Source organism: Gouania willdenowi, unplaced genomic scaffold (assembly GCF_900634775.1).
Source record: "Gouania willdenowi unplaced genomic scaffold, fGouWil2.1 scaffold_85_arrow_ctg1, whole genome shotgun sequence".
Taxonomy (NCBI): domain Eukaryota; kingdom Metazoa; phylum Chordata; class Actinopteri; order Blenniiformes; family Gobiesocidae; genus Gouania; species Gouania willdenowi.
Genome location: NW_021145250.1, coordinates 921,638 through 938,744, shown reverse-complemented (window position 1 = coordinate 938,744; position 17,107 = coordinate 921,638).

The following is a 17,107-nucleotide window of genomic DNA, read 5'->3' as shown; positions in this document are numbered from 1 at the left end:
ACGTTACTTATGTGAGTTACACAAAGGGATATTTTTGTATTTGGGGTTAGAAATCATTCATTCTAGTCTGTATGGTTCAAACTCAAGGCCCAGGGACCAAATCCGGCCCTTCAGAGCATCCGATCCGCCCACTGGAGAAAGTGAAAATAACATAAAACATGAATCATTGTGTAAATTACCAAATAATTCAGTTGTAAATTGTTGTTGAAAGAACTACTGCCATAATCTCCACTAACTGTGGTTCATAGGAGTATTTACCTTTGTGTGTTAAAATGTTCACTGTGACCTTCTATCTTTGTGTGTAAATATTTTTTTGTCTTAATATAATATTTTCTAATGTCTCTAAACTATCATATGTTAAAGTTTTCATTTATTCAAACAGCTTTTTTTCAGGAAATTTACTTTGATCTCCTGACATGTAGAGGAGATCAAAGTAAATGGCTGTAATTATTGCGCGGAAGTCGAGGACACATCAAAGCGATCAGCAGACGCCTCTGAAGAAGACTGGCAGTCCAAAACATGTCAGGAGATCAAGAAACTTAACATATTATTCTAGAAGAACTTGCTGGAAGTTTTCTACAACATGCTAAACATTTCACTTTGCTGGACCAGAATGATCAGATATTTAAATTTCATGTGTACACTTATAATTTTGCTTGTTTTGCACTACTCTTGAATTTCCATCATGTTTGGTTATATTTGTTAAATATCATTGGACCATGTCTTATTTATGGCACACTTTAGTTATTAGCAGCTAAAGTTTTGTTTATACTTTGTCAAAAATAAAAGTTTGAAGTTTTCCCACTAATGTTTACCTGACTGTGTTTGTGTGAAGCATCGCTGGTGATGGTAATGATCGGTGCCTGTTGGTTTTATTGTGTTTCTGGTTTGACCTGGTTTTTACCAAGCATTCAAAGCAGGTGATGTTTATTGTTTTAACTCGTCCTGGAAAGTCCCTCAAAGAATGTCAGCACAGCATTGGTTCTTGTTTTGGTTTCCTTTAATGCAGTGGTTCTCAACCTGTTCAGCCAGAGTTTATTATTATTAGTGCCATAGTATATAGTCATCTTAAGATGTAAATCATTGTTTTAACCACAAATAAAAATGGCTTAAAAGTGTCAACAACAACAAAAAAAAAATGGTGGAAAAGGTGGTAAAAAGGGTTCAAAGTGTCAATATTTTGAACAATTATTTTAATCTGGCAAATAATGGGCATGACAAATAATGAATGTGGTTAAATTGGCAAAAAATAATCATAAATTATGGTGAAAAGAGGTTAAAGTGACAACAATGGGTCAATATATGTGGACATTAGGTGGAAAAGTGATAAAAAGGGTTTATAAGTGCTTAATATGTCTTAAAAGTGGGAAAAAGTGTCAGAAATGAGAGTAATGTAGCAAAATGCAATTAAAAGGAGCAAAAATATGGCAATAAAAAGTGATGAAAATAGGTTAAATTATATGGTGAGTTTGGTGGAGTTGCAGAAAAAAGGTTAAAAAGTAAGCAAAAATGGGCTCAAATTGTTAAAAAAATAAAAATTAATAATAATCTTTGGTTTCTTGAAGGCATCTGGCGACCCTAATGTTGAGAACATCTGCTTTAATGAAACGAGTCATTGTACAACAACAACCAAACACCAAAACCAGGAAGAGTTTTGATCAAGTTTGTTAAACACTAAAAACCCACATTACTGTACTCGACTTGTGTGGAGTTAAACTCTGGATTCTCCTGTACACATCACCTTCTGTTAGCTTGTGATACTCGATAATAGAAAATGTCTCGTGAGAAAACAAATAAAGAAAAGGAAGAAAACCAACCATAGAGCTTTAATTACATTCATACATCTCAGAAATACATGTATATTTAGCTTGAATCCACACCACGGTTACACTGGTACCAAAGAACTGGTAATGTATGACCTCTGTATTAATAATGGACTGTTTTTATTGTAGTTTGAACTGTGGTTTGATATCCACAGATAGTGATCAATCCAGTCCCACCTCAGTTGTTTTTGGCGTCACAGACTGATCGCTATTGGTTGATGATAGTAAATGTCCTGAGTCATCACTAAAACATGTCTGGTGTGTGTGCACAGTTCGTGGTGCACAGACCGCCATCTTACGCCTAACCCTTGAAAAGCGAAAGCAAAACCGACAAAATGGAGAACGGCTCTGGTAGTAGATTTATGTCTTTATTATTCAATCAATAAGAATAATAAATAACTTCAATCAAAGAACAAAAAACTTAAAATTAAAAAAGGTCTACTTTAATAAAATTGCGGAAAAAAAAAACCAAAAAAAATTTGAGACTCAAAACATTAAATTTGAGAACTTTTTTCTTTGATTCAATTTTTTTTTGATTGAACAAATGTTTTTTTTTTTTTTTATTAAAAATGCATATTTTAAAATGAACACTTCAATAAAAAAATATTTTCCAACAAAGAAACTTCAATCAAAAGCTGTTAAAAGATGAAAATCAACATAAAAGCTGAGTTTTTAAATGGTATTTAATGAATTTTTATTTCCTACATTTTTGTTGTTTAATTTGTTGGATAATTAATATATTTGAATATGATTCCCTTTTTTAATTTTAAAATTTCATTAGTGTTTGGCAAAATTTACATTAAATATTCTTTTCTAGTTTTGTTTTTAAATTCAATTTACTTTTTAAGTATTTTTTTTTTAAATTATCATTTGAAATATTATCCACAGTGTCTTCTTCTTCTTCTTCTTCTTCTTCTTCTTCTTCTTCTTCTTCTTCTTCTTCTTCTTCTCCAGCTTTACATTTTTCCATGGCACATGTTTCAATATACATTCATTAACGTCCAGAAATCAAGTGATCTCATTCAAACGTGTTCATTTACATGTAAAATGCAAACCTGCTCATTTCCATTGTGCTGCTGCAGCAGGAGGTAAATCCTCACTATTTGAAATTTAATTTAGAGATGAAATACAAAGGCTGCCTAACATAACTCACAAACAGGAGATGTGTAGCTAGAATAATCAACTTAAATTGGCTAAAATAAGCATGAAATATGGTGAAAAGACGTTAAAAGTGACAATAATGGGTCAACATATGTGACATTAGGTGGAAAAGTGGGTGGAAATGGTTTATATATGCTGAACATGTATTAAAAGTAGGAAATGTGATAAATGTGAATAACCTCTGACTTATTAATACGACCAACATGACCAGAACGCCATTAATCATCTGAACTAAAGCTGGTTTCTTCTGCTCCATGTGTCAGCATTTTAACAACAGTAACAGTAAAACAGTGTCAGATCATGATGCAAATCAATAAAAAAGTGAAAGTTAATAAGCAGTCAAACAGCGCTCCAAGCGGTTTGGATTTCTCACACCACGTGATTTCCTGTAATTTCCAAACTTTGAGGAACAGCTCCTCCAAGTAAGAGCACTAGCGCCCCTAGTGGAACTAAATAATACCAGAGCAGCGGCTCCAAAATAAAAGTCAGGGAAATGCTTGAAATGCTACTTTGTAAACAGGGGTCCTCCTGGTAAATAAATACGTTATTTTAATTCATGAGAAAAAAACCCAAACAATAACTGTTTCTCTATAAAACCCTGTTTAATATTATTCAAGTGATAAAAAGGGTTTATAAGTGGCTGAACATGTCTTAAAAGTGGGAAAAAGTGTCAGAAATGAGAGTAATGTAGCAAAAATGCATTAAAGGAGCAAAAATATGGCCAGAAAAAGTGATAAAAAAGGTTAAATTATGGTGAGTTTGGTGGAGTTGCAGAAAAAAGGTTAAAAAGTAAATCAAAAATGGGCTCAAATTGTTAGAAAATAGAAATAATTAACAATAATCTGGGTGTTCTTGAAGGCATCCTGGCGACCCTAAGGTTGAGAACCTCTGCTTTAAATGAAACGAGTCATAGTACACAAACAACAGACCAAACACCACAACCAGGAAGAGTTTTTGATCAAGTTTTTTAAAACACTAAAAAGTAAGTTTGTTAGTACGTAGTTTATTTATAAAGTGCTTTTTACAGATAAAATCACAAAGTGCTTGTACAGAGTTGTGGTAAAAGTAAAAGTGCAACATCATAATAGAATAATAAAACATGGATGCATAAATAGCATAAGAACAGCAACATTAAAGGATAAATAAAAATTAAATCCAGTTACTAAAAGCTTTACTGTAAGTGTAGTCTTCAACAGTTTTTTAAAGTGACCACACAGTTGAGCTCCCTGAGAGACTGGTGCAGGTTATTCCAGAGTCTGGGAGCTACAGCCTGGAACACCAGGTCTCCTCTGGTTTTACATTTATTTTTTTGGGGTCTTTAGGAGACCCTGACCTGAAGACCGAAGACATCGCCCTGATGAGTAGGGGTACAACAAGTATGAGATCTATTTAGGGGCCTGACCATGTAACGCTCGGAACGTGAGAACTAATATTTTATATTCTACTATACTTTAACATATATTATTCTAGAAGAACTTGCTGGAAGTTTCTACAACATGCTGAACATTTCACTTTGCTGGACCAGGAATGAATCAGATATTTGAAGACTTTGAATTTCCATCATGTTTGGTTATATTTGTTAAATCATTGGACCATGTCTTATTTTATGGAACACTTTTAGTTATTAGCAGCTAAAGTTGTGTTTATACTTTGTCAAAATAAAAGTTTGAAGTTTTCCCACTAATGTTTACCTGACTGGGTTTTGTGTGAAGCATCGCTGGTGATGGTAATGATCGGTGCCTGTGGTTTTTATTGTGTTCTGGTTGGACTGGTTTTTACCAAGCAGTCAAAGCAGGTGATGTTTATTGTTTAACTCGTCCTGGAAAGTCCCTCAAAGAATGTCAGCACAGCATTGGTTCTTGTTTTGGTTTCCTTTAATGCAGTGGTTCTCACCCTTTTCAGCCCAGAGGTTTATTATTATTAGTGCCATAGTATATAGTCATCTTAAAGATGTAAATCATTGTTTTAACCACAAATAAAAATGGCTTAAAAGTGTCAACAACAAAAAAAAAAAAAAAAATGGTGGAAAAGGTGGTAAACAGGGTTCAAAGTGTCAATATTGGAACAATTATTTTAAACTGGCAAATAATGGGCATGACAAATAATGAATGTGGTTAAATTGGCAAAAATATCATAAATTATGGGGAAAAGAGGTTAAAAGTGACAACAATGGGTCAATATATGACATTAGGTGGAAAAGTGGATAAAAAGGGTTTATAAGTGCTGAACATGTCTTAAAGTGGGAAAAGTGTCAGAAAATGAGAGTAATGTAGCAAAAATGCATTAAAAGGAGCAAAAAGTATGGCAAGAAAAAGTGATGAAAATAGGTTAAATTATGGTGAGTTTGGTGGAGTTACAGAAAAAAGGTTAAAAAGTAAGCAAAAATGGGCTCAAATTGTTAAAAAAAATAAAATTAATAATAATCTTGGTTTCTTGAAGGCATCTGGCGACCCCAAGGGTTGAGAACATCTGCTTTAATGAAACGAGTCATTGTAACAACAACAGAACCAAACACCAAACCAGGAAGAGTTTTGATCAATTTTGTTAAAACACTGAAAACCCACATTACTCGACTTGTGTGGAGTTAAACTCTGGATTCTCCTGTAAACATCACCTTCTGTTAGCTTGTGATACTCTATAATAGAAAATGTCTCGTGAGAAAAACAAATAAAGAAAAAGGAAGAAACCAACCATAGAGCTTTAAATTACATTCATACATCTCAGAAATACATGTATATGTAGCTTGAATCCACACCACGGTTACACACTGGTACCAAAGAACTGGTAAATGTATGACCTCTGTATTAATAATGGACTGTTTTTATCTGCATGAAGTGATTGTAGTTTGACTGTGGTTGATATCCACAGATAGTGATCAAATACAGTCACCACCTCAGTGTTTTTTGGCATCACAGACTGATAAGCTATTGGTTGCTGATAGTAATGTCCTGAGTCATCACTAAACATGTCTGGTGTGTGGTGCACAGTCGTGGTGCACAGACCGCCATCTTACGCCTACACCTTGAAAAGCGAAAGCAAACCGACAAAATGGAGAACGGCTCTGGTAGTAGATTATTCTTTCTTATGCAATCAATAAGAAATAAATAACTCATTCAATCAAAGAACAAAAAACTTTAAAATTAAAAACAAAAAGGTTTACTTCATCAATAAATTGTGAAAAAAAAAAAAAAGCATTTGAGACTCAAAAACATTACATTTGAGCACTTTTTTTTGATTGAACAAATGTTTTTTTTTTATATTAAAAATACTATTTTAAAATGAACACTTCAATGAAAAAAATATTTTCCAACAAAGAAACTTCAATCAAAGCTTTAAAAGATGAAAATCACATAAAGCTGAGTTTTTTAAATGGTATTTAATGAATTTTTATTTCCTACATTTTTGTTGTTTAATTTTGTTGGATAATTATATTTGAATATGATTTCCCTTTTTTAATTTTAAATTTCATTAGTTTTGGCACAATTAACATTATATTCTTTTCTGTTTTGTTTTTAAATTCAATTTACTTTTTAGTATTTTTTTAATTATCATTTGAAATATTATCCCAGTGTCTTCTTTTCTTCTTCTTCTTCTCTTCTTTCGTTTCTTCTTCTCTCTTTCTTCTTCTTCTTCTTCTTCTTCTTCTCTTCTTCTTTCTTTCTTCTTCTCTTCTTGCTTCTCTTCTTCTTCTTCTTCTCTTCTTTCCTTCTGTCTTCTTCCTTCTCTTCTTCGTCTTCTTCCAGGCGTTACATTTTTCCATGGCACATGTTTCAAATATACATTCATTAACGTCCCAGAAAATCAAGTGATCTTCATTCAAAGTGGTTCATATTACATGTAAAATGCAACCTGCTAATTTCCCATTGTGCTGCTGCAGCAAGGAGGTAAATCCGGACTATTTGAAATTTAATTTAGAGATTAAATACAAAGGGCTGCCTAACATAACTCACAAACAGGAGATTGTAGCGAAATACTCAACTTAAATTGGCTAAAATAAGCAGAAATATGGTGAAAGACGTTAAAAGTGACAATAATGGGTCACATATGTGACATTAGGTGGAAAAGGGGTGGAAATTGGTTTATATATGCTGAACAGTGGTATTAAAAGGGAAATGTGATAATGTGAAAACCTCTGATCTTACGACCACCGGACAGAAGCCATTAATCATCTGAACTAAGCTGGTTTTCTGCTCCCTGTGTCGCATTTTAACAACAGTAACAGAGAAACAGTGTCAGATCATGATGCAAATCAAATAAAAAAGTGAAAGTTAATAATCAGAATCAAACAGCGCTCCAAGCGTTTGGATTTCTCACCCCGTTGTTCCTGTAATTTCCCCCCCTTTGAGGACAGCTCCTCCACCCGTAAGAGCACGAAGCGCCCATATGGAACTAAATAATACCAGAGCAGCATCTCCAAAATAAAAGTCAGCAAGTGTTTTAAAAATGCTTACTTTGTAAACATTTCCTTCTGATAAATAAATCATTATTTTAATTTATGGGAAAAAAACCCAAACAATACTGTTTCTATATAAAACCCTGTTTATTATTATTCTACAGAATATTTTGTATTAAAGTATCAATTTCAAGGTTTGTTTAAAAACAATAAAAACAAATAAAAATGGTATCTATAACCCACCAACAATGAGTGAAATTTATTTTTTAAAATGAATAAATAAACACAATGGAACTTTTGTGATTATTTCAATAGTAAATACGTCTCCTTTGTAAAATGTAGCTAATTATTGTCTCCTATTGTCTGAAATGTGATAAAATGGCCTCTACAGCTAAAATAATCCTAAATAATGAAACCTTAACATATTATTCTAGAAGAACTTGCTGGAAGTTTCTACAACATGCTGACATTTCACTTTGCTGGACCAGGAATGATCAGATATTTAAATTTCATGTGTACACTTATAATTTTTGGCTTGTTTTGCACTACTTTGAATTTCCATCATGTTTGGTTATATTTGTTAAATCATTGGACCATGTCTTATTTATGGAACACTTTTAGTTATTAGCAGCTAAAGTTTTGTTATACTTTGTCAAAAAAAAAGTTTGAAGTTTTCCCACTAATGTTTACCTGACTGTGTTGTGTGAAGCATCGCTGGTGATGGTAATGATCGGTGCCTGTTGGTTTTATTGTGTTTCTGGTTGGACTGGTTTTTACCAAGCATTCAAAGCAGTGATGGTTTATTGTTTAACTCGTCCTGGAAAGTCCCTCAAAGAATGTCAGCACAGCATTGGTTCTTGTTTTGGTGTCCTTAATGCAGTGGTTCTCACCCTTTTTCAGCCCAGAGGTTTATTATTATTAGTGCCATAATATATAGTCATCTTAAAGATGTAAATCATTGTTTTAACCACAAATAAAAAGGCTTAAAAGTGTCAACAACAAAAAAAAAAAAATGGTGGAAAGAGGTGGTGAAAAGGGTTCAAAGTGTCAATATTGGAACAATTATTTTAAACTGGCAAATAATGGGCATGACAGATAAGAATGTGGTTAAATGGCAAAAAAAATCAGAAATTATGTGAAAAGAGGTAAAAGTGACAACAATGGGTCAATATGTGTGACATTAGGTGGGAAAAGTGATAAAAAGGGGTTTATAAGTGCTGAACATGTCTTAAAAGTGGGAAAAAGTGTCAAAATGAGAGTAATGTAGCAAAAATCATTAAAAGGACAAAATATGGCAAGAAAAAGTGATGAAAAGGTTAAAATGTGGTGAGTTTGGTGGAGTTGCAGAAAAAAGGTTAAAAGTAAGCAAAAATGGGCTCAAATTGTTAAAAAATAAAAATAACAATAATCTTGGTTTCTTGAAGGCATCTGGCGACCCAAGGTTGAGAACATCTGCTTTAATGAAACGAGTCAGTACAACAACAGACCAAACACCAAAACCAGGAAGAGTTTTGATCAAGTTTGTTAAAACACTAAAAACCCACGTTACTGTACTCGACTTGTGTGGAGTTAAACTCTGGATTCTCCTGTAAACATCACCTTCTGTTAGCTTGTGGATACTCTATCATAGAAAATGTATCGTGAGAAAACAAATAAAGAAAAGGAAGAAAACCAACCATAGAGCTTTAAATTACATTCATACATCTCAGAAATACATGTATATGTAGCTTGAATCCACACCACGGTTACACTGGTACCAAAGAACTGGTAAATGTATGACCTCTGTATTAATAATGGACTGTTTTTTCTGCATGAAGTGATTGTAGTTTGAACTGTGGTTTGATATCCACAGATAGTGATCAAATACAGTCACCACCTCAGTTGTTTTTGGCGTCACAGACTGATAGCTATTGGTTGATGATCGTAAATGTCCTGAGTCATCACTAAAACATGTCTGGTGTGTGGTGCACAGTTCGTGGTGCACAGACCGCCATCTTACGCCTACACCTTGAAAAGCGAAAGCAAACCGACAAAATGGAGAACGGCTCTGGTAGTAGATTTATGTCTTTATTATTCAATCAATAAGAATAATAAAATAACTTCAATCAAAGAACAAAAAACTTTAAAATTAAAAACAAAAAGTTTACTTCAATCAATAAATTGTGGAAATAAAAAAAAACATTTGAGACTCAAAACATTACATTTGAGCACTTTTTTCTTTGATTCAATTTTTTTTTTGATTGAACAAATGTTTTTTTTTTTTTTTTTTTAAAAATACATATTTTAAAATGACACTTCAATAAAAAAAATATTTTCCAACAAAGAAACTTAAATCAAAGCTGCTAAAAGATAAAAATCAACATAAAGCTGAGTTTTTAAATGGTATTTAATGAATTTTTATTTCCTACATTTTTTGTTGTTTAATTTGTTGGATAATTAATATATTTGAATATGATTTCCCTTTTTTAATTTTAAAATTTCATTGGTGTTTGGCAAAATTTACATTAAATATTCTTTTCTAGTTTTGTTTTTAAATTCAATTTACTTTTTAAGTAGTTTTTTTTTTTAATTATCATTTGAAATATATCACAAGGTTTTTTTTCTTCTTCTTTCTTCTTCTTCTTCTTCTTCTTCTTCTTCTTCTCTTCTTCTTCTTCTTTCTTCTTCTTCTTCTCTTCTTCTTCTTACTTCTCTTTCTTCTTCTTCTTCTTCTCTTCTTCCAGCTTTACATTTTTCCATGGCACATGTTTCAAATATACATTCATTACGTCCCAGAAAATCAAGTGATCTTCATTCAAACGTGTTCATTTACATGTAAAATGCAAACCTGCCATTTCCATTGTGCTGCTGCAGCAGGAGGTAAATCCTCACTATTTGAAATTTAATTTAGAGATGAAATACAAAGGCTGCCTAACATAACTCACAAACAGGAGATGTGTAGCTAGAATACTCAACTTAAATTGGCTAAAATAAGCATGAAATATGGTGAAAAGACGTTAAAAGTGACAATAATGGGTCAACATGTGTGACATTAGGTGGAAAAGTGGTGGAAATGGTTTATATATGCTGAACATGTCTTAAAAGTGGGGAAATGTGATAAATGTGAATAACCCCTGACTTATTAATAAGACCAAACATGACCAGAAAGCCATTAATCAGCTGAACTAAAGCTGGTTTTCTGCTCCATGTGTCAGCATTTTAACAACAGTAACAGTAAAACAGTGTCAGATCATGATGCAAATCAAATAAAAAAGTGAAAGTTAATAATCAGTCAAACAGCGCTCCAAGCGTTTGGATTTCTCACACCACGTGATTTCCTGTAATTTCCCAAACTTTGAGGAACAGCTCCTCCAAAGTAAGAGCACTAGCGCCCCTAGTGGAACTAAATAATACCAGAGCAGCGTCTCCAAAATAAAAGTCAGGAAATGCTTGAAAATACTACTTTGTAAACAGGTCCTCCTGGTAAATAAATACATTATTTTATTCATGAGAAAAAACCCAAACAATAACTGTTTCTATATAAAACCCTGTTTATTATTCCACAGAATTTTTCTGTTAAAGTATCAAATTTCAAGGTTGTTTAAAACAATTAAAACAAATAAAAATGTAATCTATAACCACCAACCACTGTCCAACTGCATTTGTTTTAGTTTAATAAAAAAGGTTAAATGCATAAAAATATACTAAATATGTAATAACTTACAGTGGTTTCCAATCTTTTTTGTCCCGTGTACCCGCTTTATATTTTTGGATTTCCAAACTTTAAGGAACAGCTGCTTCAAAGTAAGAGCACTAGCGCCTCCAAGTGGAACTAAATAATACCAGAGCAGCATCTCCAAAATAAAAATCAGGAAATGTTTGAAAATGCTACTTTTTAAATATTATTTTAATTTATGATGGGAAAAAACAAACAAACAATAACTGTCATTACTGCAAGATTTAAACCCTTGTTTTCTATATAAATCCATGTTTATTATTATTCCACAGAATGTTTGTATTAGTATCAAAGTTCAAGGTTGTTTAAAAAAATAAAATAATAATAAATAAGTATGCATCACCAACCTCTGTCCAACTGCATTTGTTTTAGTTAAAAAAAAGGTTAAAATGCATAAAAAACATACTAAATATGTAATAACTTGGTTACGTTGGTTCCCAATCTTTTTTGTCCCGTGTACCCCCTTTATAAAGTCATGTGTGTGTACCCCCTCTTCATATCATAAATACCCTCTCTATAATTTCACATGATTTTTCATTTGTGTCTCAAACATTGGTTCCCTAAGTGTGATTAAATGACCTCTACAGCTTAAAATAATCATGTTTCAATAATAGACGAGAAAATATAGTTTTTTATTGAGCAATTTTGAAAAAAAAAAAATAGCCTAAAAAAGAACTAAGAATATTCTTAGATTATTTTCTAATTAGTTAAATCTGTTTATATTACAGTCCTATATGAGATTCAAAGTATTTCTATATTTATTTCTATCATAATATTCATGCAAACCGTGCCTGATGATTATACAATATCATGCGGTGAAATCCTTATACGTCCTTCACTCACACAATATGATCAATAACCAAGAGAAAAGAATAGAAACGATTAGAATAGAAAGTAAAGCAGCTGCTCTGGCAAACAAAAAATAATAATAAACACAGACGGTAAATATAAAACAGCTAGAAATGAAGTAAAATAAGGGAAGATTGCAGATCAAATCAAAACTTTACTGTAACGTCTGAATGAAATAATAAAATAAATTAACATATATTTGAAAATACAATCAAACATAATAAGATATAAGAGTTAAACGTGTTTTTCAGCTCCTATTTAATATCATTCTTTGTGTGTTTTTGCCCTCGCTTTATATTAAAAATAGTGAAAATATGAAATCCGCAATGACATTCAAGTAAACAAGAATAATATTGATAAATATGGATGGACATCAAACTTTAAATGAAACAGATGGCCTTATTTATTTATTTATTTATTTACACTTTTTTAAGTACAGATACAAACAAAAAGGCACTTTTTACATTAATACAGATTATAGACAAGGTAAAAGACATAATGGACAAAACAAAAAAAGAACCAAGGGACTAAACAATGTACTTACAATAAAAAACAAAACAAAAACAAATGAAACTATTGAATTAAATCAAGAGGCATTAACAAAAGATAAAGAACTGGCAAAAACATTAAGCTCGTTCCTCCAGTGGCTAAAATTAGGTTCAGATTTGAAAAAACGACATTTATGAAGTTAATATTTACTGAACAAAACAATATTATTCACACTGAAATTAACCATTTTATCATTAACAAATATGTCATATTTCACATCTGATACAGTGAACAGATTAAATTGAATCCCTTTAGATATAAATTAAATCTGAATATTGCTCTAAAAACTCTGCACTATGTATATGTCACACACAAAAATAAAATATGATTCAAATCCTCAGTCCTGACTTCACAAAATACACAATAACCAACATCCAAGTGATCTCAGTAATTCTTTTGTGAGGTAAACGTTATTATTAATAATAAAATGAAGTTCTTTCACTTTGGGCGAAACTGAATAAACTAAATATTTGCATCTAATCTTTTTCCTTTGGTCAATTTTAAAACGTTTAAGGATATAATGTCTTTTAGCAGAGTTAGTGGAACAGGAAGTCAAAAAAGTGTTCCTTTAGGGTTACAAAATTCAACATCATTAATATAAAGCTGTTTTAATTTAATGATAACTTTGGAATGTATTATATCTTGTTTATTCATATTTTTACTGTAAGTGACAGTGAAAGTCTTTACATTAACAATCTGGTTATTTATATTTTTTTTTTTTCTGAGTCCAAATGTGTGTAATGTAGAATGTTTTTATCACATCCATTAAATGGGAGAAAGCCCAGACATCTCTGCTGTACCATTCATTCATAAAAACTGATCTTCTGCTCATCACAATATATCTATTATTGTTCTAGAATGGTATGTGGTGTAGAAATAGGTTTACAATAAAGAAAAGATTGTTTATTAAAATCTGAGAGTTTGACTGGCAAACTTGTTGATATCATAATCACATTTTAGAAGAAACTCAAGTCCACCAGTTTGTGAAAGATCATCTTGGGCTCATGGAACCACAGTTACCTAGAATGACCGCTAGATGGCGACATGACACCGCTTATTCAAACCGTCCGTTTTTTGTGCACACAGTAGTGTAGTGTTACTATGGAAACCTGTTCATCAGCCACTAAAAATAAAAATAAAAATCACACAGAAGTCATAATAATGAGTATGTAAGTGATAATTATGAGATAGAAAGTCATAATTTTTAGAAAGGATGTCATAATTATGAGATAAAAGTTATAATTGTGAAATAGAAATTCATATTTAAGAAGAGTTAGTCCATCATTTTTAGAAAAAAGTCATAATTACGAGAAAGTCTTAATTTTAAGAAAGAAGTCATAATTTTGAGATAGAAAGTCATAATTATGAGAAAGAAAGTCATAATATGAGAAAGAAAGTCATAATTTTAAGAAGAAAGTCATAATTATGAGAAAGAAAGTCATAATTTTGAGATACAAAGTCATAATTATGAGATACAAACTGAGCATTTGCAGCAGTGTACCAACACTGACTGTTACCATTCTTAATTACACTTTGAATAATAATAATAATAATAATAATAATATAATAATAATAATAATAATATTTGATTAAAAACACATATTTTGGCTGTTTATTCAGTTATTAGAATACAACATATGGTACATAGTGTAGAAAATATTGTGAGTTCAAAAAAAGTCTTTATTGCAAAATGATTCCGTCACCGTCTTGTATATTTCTTTGTAAATTTACATTAAAAAAAAAAATGTTTTTCTCATAATTATGACTTTACAAACTCATAATTATGACTTGCCATAGTGATTTCTTATTTTTTTAGTGGTGGAAACAGGATTCCATAAATGAGCACGTCTGACTCACAGGAAAAAAATGATTGCAATAAATGACGTGTTACATAAATGAATTTATCTGCAGTTTTTAATGAACGTATTTGCTTTGACGAGTCAAACTTTTCTAAATACTAATGTTTCTGATCTTTTCTCATTAATTCATAATATCATCACAATCTCACATCCCATAAAACAAACTTTAAAAAATAAAAAAGGGGCTCTGGAACATATGCCACAAAAGAGATTACTCACAGGATTAGGAAATCCAGTCATCTTAATCTGATCTACTGTCACTCATCATGTCATGTTTAACAAATCCCAACCTGTTGTCTACACATTGAGCTGCACCTGACCAGGATGAGGACGGCCACAACATACAGTATGTAAACTTTGTCTCTTCGTCTTTCTACAAAGCAGTTTATCCTGTAACCTCATTCATTACCATGGCAACCCCCCCCCCCCCCCCCCCCCCATTCATCCTTTCTCTGTTCTCTTTTGGTAGTGTAATGAAGTGGCCCTGCTCAGGTTTAAACATTTACATCCATTTGCATGACAGCACCATTCAGCTGTTGTCTATAGGGATGGAGAGAGTGTTCAGTCTGTTAACACACACACACACACACACACACACACACACACACACACACACACCACAAACACACACACACAACACACACACACACACACCACACACACACCCCTTTGTATTTCTAGAGGATTTGGTCGGTAAATTAAATCACATTACTGAGTGTTGATTAATGAGTTTGTTGTCATTTCATGTGTTTTTGTTCATGTATTGTATTGATTTTTTTCTGTGGTCGTTTTGTGTGTTTTTCTCTCATTTTGTACTTTTTGTTGTTGTCTTGTTGTGTTTTTTTTAAGTCGTTTTGTGTATTTTCCTCTCTTTTTTATTTTTTAGTTGTTTTGTGTGTCAATTTGTGTATTTTTGTTGTTTATTTTATAGCCATTTTCTGTGTATTTCTTTTCTATGTTATGTTGTCATTTTGTAATCTTTCCATAATTTTGTAGTTTTTTTTTTTTTTTTGCCATTTTGTGTATTTTTCGAGTCAGTCACTTTGTGAATTATTGTTGTTTATTGTATCTTTCTGTAATTTTGTATATTTTTTAAGTCATTTTTGTACATTTACTTTGGGGGCCACTCAAAATTAAGAGCAAGGGCCACATGTTGCCCCCGGGCCACCAGGTTAGTCCTAAAGGGACATGCAAAAAGTTTAAAGAAATTCAAAATTCGAGATCTTGCAAAACTATTGCAGGGTTTCACAATCTCTTGTTTGTTTTTTTTTATTTTTGCTATTTTTTGCATGCCCTAGTTTAGCGAGATCTCCCAAAAGTTATTTTGTTTTTCCATTTATTTTTATTTCTTATTCCATAGAAACTGAAAAGTCAGCTCTGACACAGATCTGACTCACACCAAATAATGCTACTGTAATGTTGGTTTTGCAGAGAATCTGACATTCAAGAGGAACGGGACCTTTAAATACCACAATATTCTCAGATGTTGACACTGGGGGAACAGGTTCTACTGCAGGCTTTGATCATTTAACACGTGTAGATGTTGGTGAGAGACTTTATTCTAATATCTGCTAAACTACGGAGAGCCTCTGATTAGTTTTATGAAAGGGACAGAGAAGCTTCCCCTTGGCAACAGCTTAGAAATGATTGTCATGTGACAGAATGATGCAACCAAGCAGTAGAGAGAGAGATAGAGAGAGAGAGAGAGAGAGAGAGAGAGAGAGAGAGAGAGGTTACTGATGACTCACAGGAGGCTGACTCTGATGTCATCCTCTAACCTTCCTCACATGCCTGTTTCTGAGAGGCTGTTATTTCTCAGATCCTCATTAATTAATTAATAGGAAAATAATGGCAATAATCACAGCAAGTTCATTTAGTTTTCTTTTAGATCAATATGTTAAGGTTTAATTTATTCAGACAATAAATGTATTCATTAAAAATCATTTCATTTATTTACACAGCTGTTTTTCTGGAAGTTAATTTACAGTCTTCTTCAGAGGCATCTGCTCATCGCTTTGATGTTTCCTTTACTTCTGCATAATAATTCCAGCAAGTTCATTTTGTCTTCTTTTAAAACAATATGTTAAGGTTTAATTTATTCAGACAATAAATGTATTTATTTGAAATAATTTCATTTATTCACAGTTCTTTTTCCAGGAAGTTAACTTACAGTCTTCTTCAGAGGCATCTGCTGATCGCTTTGATGTGTCCTATTACTTCTGCGTAATAGTTACAGCAAGTTCATTTTGTCTTCTTTTAGATCAATATGTTATGGTTTCATTTATTCAGAAAACTTTTCTTTTAGGAAATTTACTTTGATCTCCTGACATGTTTCGACGGTCAAATGTCAGTCTTCTTCAGAGGCGTCTGCTGATCGCTTTGATGTGTCCATGACTTCTACATAATAGGTCCAGAAAATGTATTTTGTCTTCTTTTAGATCAATATGTTAAGGTTTAATTTATTCAGACAATACATTTATTTATTTGAAATCATTTCATTTATTCAGACAGCTGTTTTTCGGGAAGTTAATTTTCAGTCTTCTTCAGAGGCATCTGCTGATTGCTTTGATGTGTCCTTGACTTCTGTGTAATAGTTACAGCAAATTCATTTTGTCTTCTTTTAGAACAATATGTTAAATTTCCATTTATTCCAGACAACTGTTTTTAAGGAAATGTCCTTTGATCTCCTGACAGTTCTGACAAATTCAAATATGACAGATGGGTAAAAAAGCATGCCTACTTATTAATGATCAACCCT